The 18,377-nt window shown below is 45.6% G+C and overlaps 1 pseudogene; it reads left to right on the forward strand.

Moving 5' to 3' along the window:
- Positions 1-7,293: 7,293 nt before the first annotated feature.
- Positions 7,294-7,412, forward strand: LOC133386278 (5S ribosomal RNA; annotated as a pseudogene).
- The last annotated feature ends 10,965 nt before the right edge of the window (positions 7,413-18,377 follow it).

Consider the following 18,377-nt stretch of genomic DNA (forward strand, 5'->3'; position numbering starts at 1 on the left):
GCCATTGTCTTGTGTGATTTCCACCCCAGCAAGAAACCCAGGCCTATGACTCCATGGGACTTGCTTCCCAGAAAGCCTGCCTCGGATTACAGACCAAGAGCTGGTTTTGATTTCTTGCAGACAGCAACCTTTTTCAAATTTTTCTATTGATTTGTCAGCAGAGGGGTCCACACCCATACTGCTGAGGATTCTGGGGCACACTCTATTTACACGGGGGGGGATTGCTAAGCTTCTTGAGCTTCATCATCATGCTGTGTAAATTGAGAGTACATGACACGCACGTACACAGCCAGTAGTGTAGTGGCAAATTCAGAAGTGCAGGGTCCCTTCATGATAATCGCAGCCATGCCACACATCCCACTTTTGCTGCCGAGTTGAGAATGAGATCCTTGCCTTTCCCCACAACAACAGATGTCCCTAGGAGCCAATAAGCATGAAAAGGAAGAGTGTTAGCTACTGAAAAGAACCTTCTCAGTGGCTGACTTGCCTCCTTTCACTCCGATTGGCTCCAATCCACAGAAAAGTATAAGGAAGCATGTTAGAAGGTGGTTTTCAGTGGCTTTCATGCTGATTGACTCATAGGATGCTGGAGAGGTAGGGTCCCTGCTCCCAAGAAAGTAAAGGGCCTAAGACCCCCCCAAGACCCTGGATGACCACACCCCTGTACACAGCCCAGCGGCTGCTCATTGCGGGGGAAAAGTGAAGGATGACTTGCTCATTGCTGTCAGAAAGGTGCTGTATTACTGAGTGGGGCTGGTGGGGGGAATGGTAAAGGATTACAGGGGAAGCTGCATTAGAGCTAGGACAGGGAGAGTCAACATGGTGCCTTCCAAATGTTAGATTCCAGCTCTCATCAGCCCCAGCCATAAACTCCAATGGTCAGGGATCATTGGCATTGGAGTCCAACATCTGGAGGGTACCATATTGGCTACCCTTGTTATACCAGGTCAGACTATTTGTCCAACAAGAAGTCTAGTCTCTGCAGGGTCTCAGGCAGAGCTTTCCTATCGCCTGCAATACAATGCCTTTAACTAGGGGCATCAGAGGTCGAATCTTAGGTCGCCTCCAGACTGACGATATTCAATCACACACTGGGAATTTAGGTTCAGGCAATTAAAGTGTATTAAAGCATTCTCCTTGAGAGCCAGTGTGGTGTAGTGGTTAAGGTGCTGGACTATGACCTTGGAGACCAGGGTTCGAATCCCCACACAGCCATGAAGCTCACTGGGTGACCTTGGGCCAGTCACTGCCTCTCAGCCTCAGAGGAAGGCAATGGTAAACCACCTCTGAATACCGCTTACCATGAAACCCTATTCATAGGGTAGCCATATGTCGGGATTGACTTGAAGGCAGTCCATTTCCATGTTAGACCTATGACTCTTTTCTATGGATAACTCAAACTGAAATAACAAAATATTGTTATGAGCATGGGGGTTGAAATGGATGGTCCCTGTGGGTCCCCTTCCAGCCTCTGATTTGGAATCCTGTGCCTTGGAGTGAGGAACTCACTCTACTGGTCAGATGAGTCTCTCTTTTGTTAAGGTAATAGAATGGCCAGGTAGGAGAATGGGTCTATCAGTTGCCCAACAACTGGTGAATGGGCCAGGAAGACCCTTTTGTCATTGAAACTCTTCAGGAGAGCCTTTCCCCCCCCTTCCTGGCGGCTAGCAGACGTTTGTGCTTTGAGTGTTTTTAGAATGGTCTACAGAATGGCTGGGGCTGGAGGCAGGCAGAGAGGCTATCCCTCTGCAACCATGACTTTAGGATGCCTCCTGTAACACTGATAGGAAAGCTGGATATCAGACTGCTGATGCATTGAACCCCTCCATCCTAAGCTCAGGTTGGAATGTGTGTAAATAAATAAACCATATTTCATAAAGACACCGCAGTCTCTGCTGACCTTCTTCCCAAAGGAAACCAAACCCTGGATGAGCGCAGGGACCCGGAAATCTCACCGCTCGGAGATTGGGGAGGAGCACAACAATATGCATTGTGTGCTTGGAAGGAAAATAAAGGCTTTTAAAATAGAAAACCAGCTTTCATTATACAGCTACGAGAGTGACCATGATTGTCCAAAGTGTAGTAGAGGCCTGGTGTGGATGTGGCCAAGGACAGCTTTGTTTTAAATTTGGGTGGGGGGCTACATGTGCCTTCTGTAGAATAAAAAGGTGGGGGGAAAGCTGAAAAGCAATGATACTGTTCACAATCTTTTCCTTTTGGAAAGGAAAGGGGCTTCCCCACTGCCCAGTGCCCACCCACCCAATCTCCTCCCCTCCCCCCTTCCTGCCCCTTCCCCAGGTCAGTGTTGGACTAAAACCTGGGAGACCAGGGTTCAAATCCCCACACAGCCATGAAGCTCACTGAGTGACCTTGGGCCAGTCACTGCCTCTCAGCCTCAGAGGAAGGCAATGGTAAAACCACCTCTGAATACCATTTACCATGAAAACCCTATTCAAAGGGTCACCATAAGTCCGGTCGACTTGAAGGCAGTCCATTTCCATTTTCAAATATGATTGCGCAGAAATAAATCCCATTGAACTCAAAAAGTATGCAAATGATCAAACTCATCCTCCCTTCTCCTCCCTCCTATCCCCTCCCTCTTGCCCCTCCCTCCCCTTTCCTTTGCCCCTCCCTCCATTTCCCTCCCCTTCCAATCGCCTCCTTCCCCTTCTCCCTCCTCCCCCTCCCCTTCCTCCTCCCCATGGTTAGTTTTACCTATCTCAAGCATGATTGCACGGAAGTAAATACCACTGAACTCTATAAGCATGCAAATGATCAAACTTGCCCTCCCCTCCCCCTTCCTTTGCTCAGAGGCACATGTTACCAAATTCTTCCAAGCTACACAGCAAGTGGATTGGACTGTGAAAGACCAACCCAAATTGTGTTTGCATTTTGACAAATTTGTAGAGCAGTACAATATCTCAGAAAGGAGGTCAGGTTTCCTGCTCCCCTGGTGCATTCACTATAGCTGCCCAATTTCCCTGCTTTTTAAAGTTTGATAGAAATATCTGGGCTATAGGTACGTTCTTAAACCGCAAGGTTTTTTTTATCTGTTAGTGAATTTCAATATTTGGTGTTTTCAAGTCTTCAAAGACATTGCTCTGGCCCTTACAACAGCCCTTTAAGGTCAAACAGTGTCCTCATATTGCGTATGTCGGTATGTGGCTGAGCCTGGGAAAATGGCTTGTTCTATAGTCCAACTAAGCTCATGGCATGCCTCTTGATTTTCTTAGGGCTTATTTGCACCTTATTTTGAAATCCTGAGAATGCTTTAACAAGGCACATCCCAGAGGTTTGCCCCCAATCTTGTACATACTGCTAGGCCTGTGAGCCATGGGAGGAAAGGGGCCTCCCTGGGGAGATTGCCTTGCCAGTTTTGTGCCCTTCCGCCCCCCCCCAAACTTTCTGCTTGATGGACCTGTAAGCATCTGAGATTTCAGTAGATTCTGGACTTGCTACTTCCATGGGAGCTAGCACCTTGTTTTTTTAAAAAATGAGCAGATATTTTTTTATCAAGAGGCCACACTTTGCATCCATTTTATGTACGTATGTGCACATGCTACAGAGGGTTAACCGTGACTATGCATATTGCAGTCATGATATAAATGAGTCATTGTTTTTAAAATATGGCCTTGATCAGAGGCTATTGACATGTAGCCTAAGAACCTAAGGCAGGGATGTTGTTGTTGTTATGTGCCTCCAAGTCGACTACAACTTATGGCGACCCTATGAATCAGTGACCTCAAAGAGTATCTGTCATGAACCACCCTCTTCAGAGCTTGTAAGTTCAGGTCTGTGGCTTCCTTTGTGGAATCAATCCCTCTCTTATTTGGCCTTCCTCTTTTTCTACTCCCTTCTGTTTTCCCCAGCACTATTGTCTTTTCTAGTGAATCAGGTCTTCTCATTACGTGTCCAAAGTATGATAGCCTCAGTTTCATCATTTTAGCTTCTAGTGATAGTTCTAACACCCAATTATTGGTCTTTTTCGCAGTCCATGGTATCCACAAAGCTCTCCTCCAGCACCACATTTCAAATGAGTTGATTTTTCTCTTATCCTCTTTTTTCACTGTCCAACTTTCTCATCCATACATAGAGATGGGGAATACCATGGTCTGAATGATCCTGACTTTGGCGTTCAGTGATACATCTTTGCATTTGAGAACCTTTTCTAGTTCTCCCACAGCTGCCCTCCTCAGTCCTAGCCTTCTTCTGATTTCTTGACTATTGTCTTCATTTTGGTTAATGACTGTGCCGAGGTATTGATAATTCTTGTCCTCGTTCTCAACTGTATAGTTACATAAATCTTCTGTTGACATTACTTTTTGATGTTCAGCTGTAGTCCTGCTTTTGTGCTTTCCTCTTTAACTTTCATCAGCATGAGCAGAAGGTAAATGGGGTCTACAGCTAAGTCTCCTAGTGATTTGCAGTCTGTTTAACAAGAGCAAGTAAAAAAAAAAATCTGCCATGGATGACCTTGATAGCTTCTGTGTCATAGTGGCCCATAAAACTGGGATATTAATTGGTTACCTTTTGTACAGCTCTAATGGCCAGACTTGTGCAAGCATCCCTGATCTGTAGTAACTCCTTGTTGCCAGTAGTGTAGTGGCAAAACCAGAAGTGCAGGGTCCCTTCATGAGAGTCATGCCACACCCCCTCACAGCCCCACCCTCTTTTCCACTTTGTCTCATTTCCTTCGCTCTCCATGTCGTCTTACATGTTCACACTCTATTACAACAGATGTCCCTAGGAGCCAGTCAGCATGAAAGGAGAGGCTGTATGCAAGCTACTGAGAAGAGTCTTCTCAGTGTCTGGCAGGCTTTATTCTAATGTGCAGCTAGAGACATTGTGTGCAGTGTCAAAACATTTTGTGCAGTGTGAAATAAGTTTTTATGCAGTTTTGCATGTGAGATTTAAAAAGGAGCTAGGTAGGTTCTATAACAGAAAAAGATGAGAAAAGATAAAAAGAAATACAAAATGAAGGTAAATATTGGTTCCTTTCAAATCTTCATAACATATTAATAGTCAGCACTTTTTTGTAAAAAAAAAATAAGGAGGTGCCAGTATTCATGTCTTGATAAAAGTACTGTGGGTGCCAACACAAAATTTCCGGCATGGGCAGCAGCAAAAGAGGTGCCTGTACTCTATACAGTACTCTGAGAACATAAGAACATAAGAAGAGCCTGCTGGATCAGGCCAGTGGCCCATCTAGTCCAGCATCCTGTTCTCACAGTGGCCAACCAGGTGCCTGGGGGAAGCCCGCAAGCAGGACCCGAGTGCAAGAACACTCTCCCCTCCTGAGGCTTCCGGCAACTGGTTTTCAGAAGCATGCTGCCTCTGACTAGGGTGGCAGAGCACAGCCATCATGGCTAGTAGCCATTGATAGCCCTGTCCTCCATGAATTTGTCTAATCTTCTTTTAAAGCCATCCAAGCTGGTGGCCATTACTGCATCTGGTGGGAGCAAATTCCATAGTTTAACTATGCGCTGAGTAAAGAAGTACTTCCTTTTGTCTGTCCTGAATCTTCCAACATTCAGCTTCTTTGAATGTCCTCGAGTTCTAGTATTATGAGAGAGGGAGAAGAACTTTTCTCTATCCACCCTCTTAATGCCATGCATAATTTTATACACTTCTATCATGTCTCCTCTGACCCGCCTTTTCTCTAAACTAAAAAGCCCCAAATGCTGCAACCTTTCCTTGTAAGGGAGTCGCTCCATCCCCTTGATCATTCTGGTTGCCCTCTTCTGAACCTTTTCCAACTCTAGAATATCCTTTTTGAGATGAGGCGACCAGAACTGCACACAGTATTCCAAATGCGGCCGCACCATAGATTTATACAACGGCATTATGATATCGGCTGTTTTATTTTCAATACCTTTCCTAATTATTGCTAGCATGGAATTTGCCTTTTTCACAGCTGCCGCACACTGGGTCGCATTTTCATCGTGCTGTCCACTACAACCCCGAGGTTGGTCGGTCACTGCCAGTTCAGACCCCATGAGCGTATATGTGAAATTAAGACTTTTTGCTCCAATATGCATAATTTTACACTTGTTTATATGCAATATTTGAATTGCATTTGCCATTTTTCCGCCCATTCACTCAGTTTGGAGAGGTCTTTTTGGAGCTCTTCGCAATCCCTTTTTGTTTTAACAACCCTGAACAATTTAGTGTCGTCAGCAAACTTGGCCACTTCACTGCTTACTCCTAATTCTAGGTCATTAATGAACAAGTTGAAAAGTACAGGTCCCAATACCGATCCTTGAGGGACTCCACTTTCTACAGCCCTTCATTGGGAGAACTGTCCGTTTATTCCTACTCTCTGCTTTCTGCTTCTTAACCAATTCCTTATCCACAAGAGGACCTCTCCTCTTATTCCATGACTGCTAAGCTTCCTCAGAAGCCTTTGGTGAGGTACCTTGTCAAACGCTTTTTGAAAGTCTAAGTACACTATGTCCACTGGATCACCTCTATCTATATGCTTGTTGACACTCTCAAAGAATTCTAATAGGTTACTGAGACAGGACTTTCCCTTGCAGAAGCCATGCTGGCTCTGCTTCAGCAAGGCTTGTTCTTCTATGTGCTTAGTTAATCTAGCTTTAATAATACTTTCTACCAGTTTTCCAGGGACAGAAGTTAAGCTAACTGGCCTGTAATTTCCAGGATCCCCTATGGATCCCTTTCTGAAGATTGGCGTTACATTTGCCACTTTCCAGTCCTCAGGCACGGAGGAGGACCCAAGGGACAAGTTACATATTTTAGTTAGCAGATCAGCAATTTCACCTTTGAGTTCTTTGAGAACTCTCGGGTGGATGCCATCCGGGCCCGGTGATTTGTCAGTTTTTATATTGTCCATTAAGCTTAGAACTTCCTCTCTCGTTACCACTATTTGTCTCAGTTCCTCAGAATCCCTTCCTGCAAATGTTAGTTCAGGTTCAGGGATCTGCCCTATATCTTCCACTGTGAAGACAGATGCAAAGAATTCATTTAGCTTCTCTGCAATCTCCTTATCGTTCTTTAGTACACCTTTGACTCCCTTATCATCCAAGGGTCCAATCGTCTCCCTAGATGGTCTCCTGCTTTGAATGTATTTATAGAATTTTTTGTTGTTGGTTTTTATGTTCTTAGCAATGTGCTCCTCAAATTCTTTTTTAGCATCCCTTATTGTCTTCTTGCATTTCTTTTGCCAGAGTTTGTGTTCTTTTTTATTTTCTTCATTTGGACAAGACTTTCCATTTACTCTGGTGAGTACTATCACAAAAAAAACCCTAATAATAGTATATTATGGGTCAAATTGCCTACAGCCATGCTACCCTGAGCACACCCGATCTCGTCTGATGTGGGAAGCTAAGCAGGGTCAGGCCTGGTTGGTACTTGGATGGGAGTCCACCTGGAAATACCAGGTGCTGTAGGCTTAGAGGAAGGCAATGGTAAACCACCTCTGAATACCACTTACCACGAAAACCCTATGAATATATCCAAAAAAGATTCATAGGGTCACCATAAGTTGTAATCGACTTGAAGGCATGTAACAACAACAACAAAATGGGCCAAATTGCTTGACTGGTTTGGGGGCGAGCAGTATACTGGCTGCTTGTGCAGAAGGCAAAAAAGCTTAGAATACACCCTAGTGACTGGCTCACCCTTTCACTCTGATTGGCTCCAATTAGCGCAAAACAACAAGGACTGTTCTCAGTGGCTAGCACACTCAAGCTGGGTGGCTCATACACCGGGATCTGGCTAGGACCCTGCTCCCAAAAAAGTAAGGGGTCTACGCCCCCGCCGCAGCCCCGGATGACTACACCCCTGCTTATTATTTACCTCATTGCAAAGTGGCTGAGAGCGGAGTGTGTTTGCCTTGCTATTAAACATTTCTCTCCCCCTCTGCGGCCTCACCAGCTACCTGCGCTTCTTGACCTGAAAAACCACCATGAAAGGGGTTGCATCTCATGACATCCTCTCCTGTGGTTTAATGGAAGCCATACCTGTCTGAGATTGGCACACTCACTGATCTTGGTTTTAAGGGAAGCCTTTCCTATCTTTTTTTTTAAAAAAACCTTCTGCAACACATGAAAACTTTGCTGAAATGTTCTCTTTTTGATTATTTTCAAATGCAATTAATTTTCTCACAAATGGACAGAGTTTTTTTTTTTTAAAGGAAGAAATGATCACCACAGCTCTAGTTTGCGTAGATCCATAAACGTGATCCACTATAATTTTTTTATTCAAGGTGTTAACTGAAGGGGGCGCCATTGTTTTTCAGGCCATCTCCATCTTCCACTTTACCATCCCTTCCCCATTTTAGGATTCCACAAGGCTGGGGGGTGAAAGCTTCTCTGGTTTCTGTTGCTCCCCCACCCCTTGCATTTGCCAAAAAAGAAAAAGAAAAAAGAACACCAACCCTTTTAGTTCCATCTCTTGAGTGTAAAAAAGGGGGTGCCCCACAACACTGAGTGGCAGGATGGCAAATCCCTTCCGCTTGTCTTGTTTTTTTAATATATGCGACCCCTTTGGGTGGTGGTAAGCAATTTGGGTATTGGCCATAAAAGGAGAGGGGGTGTCTTTTCTCTCTCTCGCTCTCTTTTTAATGACAAAACTAATGTGATTATCCAAGTGAATGTGAGAAGGGGGTACTGAAGGCGTAAAGGAAATCTGTTAGAATAGCTGAATGTATCAGGTTAATCCTTTTTCACTAACGTGGCCAGACAATACTCTGGAAAGCAATCGCCCTTTCTTTCCAGGGGTAAATGCTTACCAGTCTCCAGAGGTAGGAGGAGCTTGCAGCTTTAAAAAATACTCTTTTAATGCCTCACTTTCTTTTTTTTAAAAAAGCCACCCCAGCCAATGGGAAGGAAGTCATGGTTGGGGAGCACTCTAAAAAGCATTTTGTTTAAACAAATCTCACAAGACGAAATAGGTGTGCATGGAGCAAGCTGAGTGTTTCCCCTCTAGCATCTTAAAATATTCCAGAGCTAGATCAAATTCCAATGTTTCTTTTGTCACAGAAATGTTTTCACACCAGCCAGTTCCAGGCATAAGAGTGAATCCTCATCAAACGCTTATCAATCGCCTAAAAGCTTCTGAGTGCTGTATGTACCTGCATACATTAAAGGATAAATCTTTGCCTGCAGCCTCACAATTTCAAGACTTGACACAAAAGGAAAAGGGAACTGGGTGGGGAAAGGAAATCAATCATTGCAGTACCTGCTCCTTCATTGGCCAGTGGATGGGACCCGGTTAGTTCACCCCTAGCCATGATGATCTTCATGGGGTGTAGTCTCCCAGGGGTCGTAGTACCCCTAACCAGCATCCGCCTCCCTTCAGCTCTGCAGTCCCAGGTAACCGGCAGTTGGAGGGGTCTGTTTTTGTTCTTATCTCTGTCCTTATTCCCTCATGCAGACAGGGGTCTTGAGTCATAGGATACTGGCTTGTCTGAAGGCCACCCGGTGATTTCTTGACTGTGGCAAGACTTGAACACAGACCTTCCTGGTGCACAGTTTAGTATTTTAGCCAATAGCTGTAGTCCAGGCATTGGGGAAACTTTTTTCCAGCCTGAGGGCCACATTCCAGCCTTCTGAGGGCCACATAGTGATGATGGGCAGGACCAGGAAGTAAAAGTGGTTGAAGCAATAGATGTGACACTTAATCTTTGTACGGTAGGTTACATTCCAGCCACATGAAGCCAGAAGCTTCTACACGCACACACAAATGAGCAACATGAAGCATCATAGTCTAAGGACACATTCTAGCTGGGCAAAAGCACTCAAGGAGAGCAAGATGCAGCGTCAGCGAGGAGGGGTGGCTTTGGCAGTGGGATGGCCCCGAAGAGAGGCCTGGAGGGGTTGCATTTGGCCCTCGTGCCTGAGGTCCCCCCCCCCCCGTCACCCATTATGGTAGATTCCACTCTTTAACATTATTATTATTATTATTATTATTATTATTATTATTATTTGATTTATATCCCACCACCCTTCCTCCTAGGGTGGCAAACAAAAGCACCAAAAACATTAAAACAATATAAAAACAAACTTTGAAACACATTAAAACAAAACATCTTCAAAAACGTTACTTAAAAAAAGCTTTCAAAACATCTAAGATTAAAAACATTTTAAAAAGAAAGTTTAAGACCATATTAAAAAGCAATTCCAACACAGATGCAAACTGGGATAGGTCTCAAAAGGCTTGTTGGAAGAGGAAGGTCTTCAATAGACGCTGAAAAGGTAAGAGAGATGGCGCCTGTCTAATATTTAAGGGGAGGGAATTCCACAGGGTAGGTGCCGCCACACTAAAGGTCCGTTTCTTATGTTGTGCAGAATGGACCTCCTGATAAGATGATATTTGCAGGAGGCCCTCACCTGCAGAGCACAGTGATCGACTGGATATGTAAGGGATAAGACGGTCTTTCAGGTATCCTGGTCCCAAGCTGTGTAGGGCTTTGTACACCAAAACTAGAACTTTGAACTTGACCCAATAGCAAATGGGCAGCCAGTGCAATTCTTTCCGAAGCAGGGTGACATGTTGGTGATACTCTGCCCCAGCGAGCAGTCACACCACTGCATTTTGCACTAGCTGAAACTTCCAGACCAACCTCAAGGGCAGTCCCACATAGAGTGCGTTACAGTAATCCAGCCTGGAGGTTACCAGTGCACGGACAACAGTGGTCAGGCTATCCCGCTCCAGAAACAGCCACAGCCGTCTTACCAGCCAAAGCTGATAAAAGACACTCCTAGCTACTGAGGTCACCTGGGCTGCTTGTGACAAAAGATGAATCCAGGAGCACCCCCAAACTACAAACCAGCTCTTTCAGAGGGAGTACGACCCCATCCAAAGTAGGCAATTGACCAATTATCCAAACTCGGGAACCACCAACCCACATTGCTTTTGTTTTGCTAGGGTTCAGACTCAGTTTATTGGCCCTCATCCAGCCCACCACCAAATCCAGGCAGCAGTCAAGGGCTTGCACGGCCTCTCCCGATTCAGATGTTACAGAGAAACAGAGCTGGGTATCATCAGCATACTGCTGACACCTTGCCCCAATGCTCCTGATGGCCACTCCCAAGGGCTTCATATAGATGTTAAACAGCATGGGGGACAAGATGGTACCCTGCGGCACCCCACAGCACAACTGCCAGGGGGCCGAAAGACAGTCACCTAATGCTATTCTCTGAGAACAACCTTGGAGATAGGATCGGAACCACTGTAAAACAGTGCCTCCAATACCCATCTCACCAAGTTGGCCCAGAGAGATACCATGGTCAATGGTACCAAAAGCCGCTGAGAGATCAAGTAAGAATAACAGGGTCGCACTCCTCCTGTCTTTCTCCCGATAAAGGTAATCCATTAGGGTGACCAAGGCCAATTTAGTCCCATAACCAGGCCTGAACCTGGGATGGGTCAAGATAATCTGTTTCATCCAAGAGTTCTTGCAATTGCTGTGCCACAACCCTCTCAATCACCTTCCCTAAAAAGGGGGTATTTGCGACCAGTCGGTAGTTGTCAGAAACCAATGGGTCCAGGGTGGGCTTTTTCAGGAGTGGTCGGATCACTGCCTCTTTCAAGGTGGCTGGAACCACTCCCTCCTGCAAGGGTCTAAAACTCAATTTCCTGGAGTTGATGTCAACAGACCCCTGACAATACGGAAAAGCTCCACTGGACGGCTACTTGAGGATGCGATGGAGGCAGAGAAGTGGCCCTTCTTCGCTGCCCTCACTGCCACACAGTAGGCACAGTTATGATGTTTTACTTGTGCCCGATCAGCCTCACAGCACATCTTTCGCCACTTGTGCTCTTGCCGTCGTCCAGCCTCTTTAATTGCCCTTAGCTCACTGGTGTACCAAGGTGCAAGCCGGGCTCCACAATGCTGGAGAGGATGCTCGGTGGCAACAGTGTCAAGAGCCCGATGCACCTCGCTGTTGCACAGCGTGACAAGGGCTTCAACAGGGTCACCTGCTCTATCTACTGGGAACTCCCACAGGGCATTCAGGAATCCTGTGGATTCCATTAAGCTCTGGGGGCAGACCATCTTACTCTGTCCACCACCTCTGCAGGGAAGGATCGGAGCCATAAGTCTAAACTTCACCAGGAAGTGATCTGACCATGACAATGGGGTGACATCCACACACCCCCATCTCCAGACCACCCCTTCCTCCATCTGGAGCAAAAACCAAGTCGAGGGTGTGCCCTGCCCTATGCGTCGGGTCAGTGGCAACCTGTGACAGCCCCATGGTCGTCATGGAGGCCATGAAGTCCCAAGCCAGAACACTAGAGGCAGCCTCTGCATGGACATTGAAATCACCCAGCACTATAGTTCTGGGCTCCTCCAACACCACAGCCAAGACATTACCTGTAATGAATTACTTCCAAGCTCTGACTCTGCTACAGTCACTGAAGCTTCAGACTTGGCGAAATAAGAGAAGCTTATTTTATCAAAGGAAATACATAGGTGATAGTAAAGGGATTCTAGTTCTAACTAGGTACTTTGGAGGTGCAGTGACTGGGCGTGGTGTTTGTCCTCATGCTACAGGTGAGCAGGAGAGACAAGGCATGGATGTCTCCTCTCCTTGAGGGCTGGAGAAGAAGCAGGAAGGAAGAACTGGAAAGTGTGGTCAGCATCCCTAAGAGTATCAGTGTTCAGGAAGGAAGAATAGCAGATGAGAAAAGGAGAGGTACAGACTAGCAACCTGGAGGTCCCCTCTCTGTCCCCTTTCAATCATGCAAACTAACCCAGTTCAAGTTGCATTCCCACAATTCCAGCAGGGAGGAGATGGAAGACAGGCCTTGCAGCCTGCCCTGAGGTAGCCTCCTGGCCAGTTTACACTGCTGATGCAAGATTCAGCTCCCAGTCTGGTTGGTTATTGTAGGTGGAATGGGGAGAGGCACGATCTTAGCCTTTACCTTGGTTGTCACAGTCAGCTTGGAAGGCTGGTGGTGCTTATCAGACCTCCCATCACTAGCATGGCTGCTCCTTACTGGGAGGGGAGGTTGGGGCAGTGCAAATACACGTGTGGATCCAATCCATTGCTCCTGTTGGTGTGTTTGCACTGCCCCATCTGCACTCCCCACTGTAGCTGAGTGGTAGAGCATCTGCTTTGCATGCAGAAGGTCCTAGGTTCAATCCCTGGCATCTCCAAGTTGTTAGAGTTTTTGGTAGATCACTATTGCAGTGGAGTGCAAAAATAACTGATCTTTTAAGATTGGCAGATGAAAGAATAAAGAAACTTAATCTATGTTAGTACAAAGAGGTAACGTCACACATGCTGAAGCAGCTATGCAGCTTCCACTCAGGGAGCCGTTGCTAACTAACTGAGAGCAAAGATAGGAAGAGAAAGGAGGAAGATGAGGAGCAAAGCCTGCAAAAACAATAAACACTCTAGAGGGGGAATCAGCAGAGGGAAGACAATATTACCTTTCTGTCTATTCCCCCCCCCCCGATTCAGGTAATTTGTAACATGTATTAAAAACATAAGAAGAGCCTGCTGGGTCAGGCCAATGGCCCACCTAGTCTAGCATCCTGTTTTCATGGTGGCCAACCACTGGTGCTTCACTCCCAACACAAGTAAGTCAATAGACCAATGGCCCGACTCAGTATAAAGCAGCATCCTATGGACCTGTGGCTCTATGGTCCACTGCCTCATCCTTCCTTTCCCACAGTACCCCCCCATGATGAGAGGTCAGATGACTGCTGCCGCCCCTCCATGCTGACTGCTACTGTGCTTTAAGTAGCAAAAGTTCTTAGACAGGCACTAGGTGAGTGTCGATACACAGAAACCCAGAATTGCCAGCTCCACAAGTGCAGACCTGTCTGTTCCAAAATAGCAGACATGACCGGTCCCCTTTACTTTTAAATCTGACCAAGCCAGTTTCATGGAAAACGGCATCTCTGGGTACATTCCTTTTTTGTTTTGTTTAGTTCCATAGTCAATTAATCATCATCATCATCATCATCATCATCCAATGGTTCAAGATCTTTGCACAGCTTTCAAGGTTTCTCCCAAAGCAATGGAGCTGGCCGCCCCTTAACGTCGAGGCGAGACCAATAAACGGCAAGGCAGCAGGAGGCAAACGCAATAACCAGAGGCGCTTGAGTTATCGTGGTAACCTGCCGAAATCCTAGGTCGCGGAGTAATTTACAGAGGCGGCCTGATGTCATCCGAGAACAATTCCCGCAGCCTGGGCCCCAAATGTCTACAGTCTCCTGCTGCTCATATTATTAATACTATCAACAAACAGCAGGGTGCTTATATTGCAGAGAAAAGAAGCCCAATTCAAGCAACTGAGCTAAAGACTCACCGGTGGCCAGCATTCAGTGGGAACTTGAATTAGGGGCTAATAAGGGAGTAAAGGGAGAGTAAAGAGAGAGATGTTTTCCTCAGATTTTCAAGTCTCTTCTCCAAGAGTGTGTTTGCCAGCTACAGAAATAAGGTGTTGGTTGGTGTGTGTGGGGGTGCATGCGTGCATACGCAGCAGAAATGAGGTGTTGGTTGGTGTGTGTGTGAGAGAGAGAGGGTTCCCCATAAAGTAAAAGGTGTTTAGTATTTCATCCAGGCCCTCTCTGATGTCCAGAAAAGCCGAGGCCACTTCCAGTGGTAGAGGTCCCAAGCCAACAGAACAGATTTTTTAATTAATAGTTTTGAAATATTTAATTTATTTTTAATAACACTTATGTACAACTAATTGCCAGTCTAACAACTGGAGCAAGGTTATTCATTGCTCAACTATGGAAAGAAAAAAGAGTTCCAGCCTTAAAAGAATGGTTACATCAGATATGGGGGATTGCCCTGATGACCATTTTATCAGATTATTTTATCAGAGAAAAATATCTGGAATAACAAAATCAATGATAACATGGTCCCATACAATTCTTTCCCAACCCTATGATTTTGCATCTTTAATATACTCCCAGTAAAGATATTTTTCTTTAACATACAGTTCCAACTCTTTATTTTTGTCCAGATGTAGTAAATAACTGGGGGAATGGGAATGGCTGTGACTAAATATTTTTGATATCTTCATCTGTGCATGCAGAAAATCAGAAGCTGTAAAATCTATAAATTCTATATTGGTTAAAAAGAAAGTAATGTCTTTTCCCAAATCACATCTCTTATTTACAGCTCTAATCAGGGAGAGAGTGTCACGTTTTTGTCTGATGCGCATTAAAAAAAAAAAGTTGAGAAACTAATCAAATGCCAAAAAATTAACAAGTACCTAAACCTGAGGCCCCCTTTGAGCCTCCCGTTTTGTCCTGTGAAGGCTCTGGTTGCCTCCGTGTATCACTGAAGTGATCTCTTCGATACCCACGAGACAAAGGGGTGGGTGCAAATAGTTTCCAGACACCCCAGGATCATTTTAAATTAATATCCAGCAAGTAATGTAAACTTCAGACAACCAGTGTGGTGTAGTGGTTAGTGTGTTGGACTACGACCTGGGAGACCAGGGTTCAAATCCCCACACAGCCATGAAGCTGACTGGGTGACCTTGGGCCAGTCACTGCCTCTCAGCCTCAGAGGAAGGCAATGGGAAACCCCCTCTGAATACTGCTTACCATGAAAATACTATTCATAGGGTCGCCATAAGTTGGGATCGACTTGAAGGCAGTCCATTTCCCATTTTTCCAATGTAAACTTTTTTTTTTACACTTTTCACACAGCCTGGGAATAAGTCATCACAGCAATATAACCGGGTCACTTGAAAAGAAAGGTGAAATCAAGCCTCCCCTGGATAAGATACTCAACTCCTTTTTCTTCTTCTTTTTTAACAAAACAGCCTCTATCTTTCACAGCAGCACCATCTGTCCACTTTAAGAATAGGAGATAATGTTCATTTCTGTGCTGTGAAAAGCTTCTTGCACATTGGATGGAAAGGATGAAGGGGAACCCTAAGCACATTCAGACAAAGGCCTATGGGTGGCACGGCCCAGGTGGGAACTCTGATTGCGCAGGATGAGCCCACACATGTTCTGCTGCTTGCCCATTGGGCTCCCACCTTTGGACCATCTGCCCAATGTGCAAAGGTGTGGGGTGGAGCTGCAAGGTCTGAGGAAGTTGGGATTGGGATCAGCATGCAGAGAAGAGGGAAGGACCATAGCTCACTGGTAGAGCAGAAGGTCCCGGGTTCAATCCCCAGCATCTCCAGGTAGGGCTGGGAGCCTAAAACCCTGGAGAGCTCCTGACAGTCAGTGCAAACAATACTTATCTGGGTGACCATTGGTCTCACACAGTATAAGGCAGTTTCCTATGTCCTTATTCGGTGGCGGCTAAAACACCTTGGACAGCTCCTTGAAAGTTCAGACTAAGACCCAGAGCAGATTCCACTGCCCTACTGACACGGAGCGATCAGCTGCCACTGTTCTTATGTTGTTCTGTCTAAAAGGGGGGGTGTAGTCCCAACATAGCACATGAATGCAGACAAATATTCCTGTATTAGCAGACCATGGGCCTGTCTGGTCCAGTATCCTATTTGCCACAGTGGCTAACCAGCCAGATGCCTCTGAAAAGCCCACAGGCAAGACACAAGCACAATAGCACACTCATGTTTTCCAGTCACTTTTATTCAGAGGCACGCTGTTTCTGATCCTGGAGGTAATGTATAACCATCATGACTAGTAGCCTTATCATCCATGAATGTGTCTAAACCCCTTTGAAACTTATCTAAGTTGGTGGTCATTAGATGATCCCAGGTGCTAGTTTTATCAGAGAGGGAGAAACACTTTCCCACACCATGCATCATTTTATGTGCTCCCCTCTTATGTGACTTCCCCCCCAAAAAAACTAAATAGGACCAAATGTTGTGACTTTTCTTCAAAGGGGTGCTTCTCCAAGCCCCTGATCATTTTGATGGCCCTTTTTAAAAAAATTTCCCAGCTCCACAATGTCCGCTTTGAGGTGTGGCAAACAGAACTGGACGCAATATTCCAAGTGTGGCCACCCCACAGATTTGTATAAAGGCATCACAATTTTGACAGTTTTATTTTTGATCTCTGTCCTAATGATCCTGAGAATGGAATGTTCCTTTTTCACAGCTGTCACACAACGCTTTGATATTGTTACACGTCACCCCAATCTCCGAGTGGTGAGAGGCTTCCAGGGGTTCCTGCACTTATCCAGGGTTTGGCTTCCTTGGAAAGAAGGCCAGTGGAGACTGTGGTGTCTTTTAGGTTTTTATTTACACACGTTCCAACCTGAGCTTAAAATGGTGAGGTTCAAAGCATTAGCAGTCCAATACATCTTGCTTTCCCATCAGGCTTACAGGAGGCATCCTAAAGCCATGGTGCAGGGAGCCCGCCCCTCTGCGTGTCTCCAGTTCCTAGCCTTTCATCAGACCCAACTAAAAACACAACCCTCCCTTTGGGCCTGGGGGGGGGGCTCTCCTGAAGAGTTTCAATAGCAATAGGATCTCCCTGGCCCATTCAGTTAGTGGGCACTTGATAGACCGATTAGTTCACCTGACCACTGTATTAGACTAACAAAGGGGATTCATCTGGCCAGCAGAGCAAGTTTCTCAGTTGCAGAGCCCACCTCCAGGTGCAGGGTTCCAAATCAGAGGCTGGAAGGGGTCTCACAGAAATCATCTATCTCAACCCCAAACACATAACAATATCTTCATTGTGCCATCTACCACCATGACCCCAAGATCTTTTTCTTGGTCACTCACTGACAGGTTAGATCCCGCAGTGTATATGTGAAGTTAAGATTTGTTTTGCTGTAGAGTGCATCATTTATATAGAACCGCTTTTGCCCACTAACCTATTTTGGAGAGATCCGTTTGGAGCTCTTCACAATCTCTTGTTGTTTTGGCCGCTTCACTGTGCATCCTTAACTCTGGATCATTTATGAATGTTAAAAAGCACCCAGTAATCCTTGGGGGTCTTCAATTCCTGTTGTCGTTATGTGCCTTCAAATCAATTTCATCTTATGGCGACCCTATGAATCAGTGACCTCCAAGAGCATCTGTCATGAACCACCCTGTTCAGATCTTTTAAGTTTAGGTCTGTGGCTTCCTTCATGGAATCAATCCATCTCTTGTTTGGCCTTCCTCTTTTTCTACTCCCTTCTGTTTTTCCCAGCATATCTTTTCTAATGAATCCTGTCTTCTCATGATGTGTCCAAAGTATGATAACCTCAGTTTCATCATTTTAGCTTCTAGTGATAGTTCTGGTTTAATTTGTTCTAACACCCAATTATTTGTCTTTTTCGCAGTCCATGGTATCCGCAAAGCTCTCCTCCAACACCACATTTCAAATGAGTGGATTTTTCTCTTATCCGCCTTTTTCACTGTCCAGCTTTCACATCCATACATAGAGATCGCAAATACCATGGTCTGAATGATCCTGACTTTAGTGTTCAGTGATACATCTTTGCATTTGAGGACCTTTTCTAGTTCTC

The sequence above is a fragment of the Rhineura floridana genome, chromosome 5 (assembly GCF_030035675.1).
Source record: "Rhineura floridana isolate rRhiFlo1 chromosome 5, rRhiFlo1.hap2, whole genome shotgun sequence".
Classification (NCBI taxonomy): domain Eukaryota; kingdom Metazoa; phylum Chordata; class Lepidosauria; order Squamata; family Rhineuridae; genus Rhineura; species Rhineura floridana.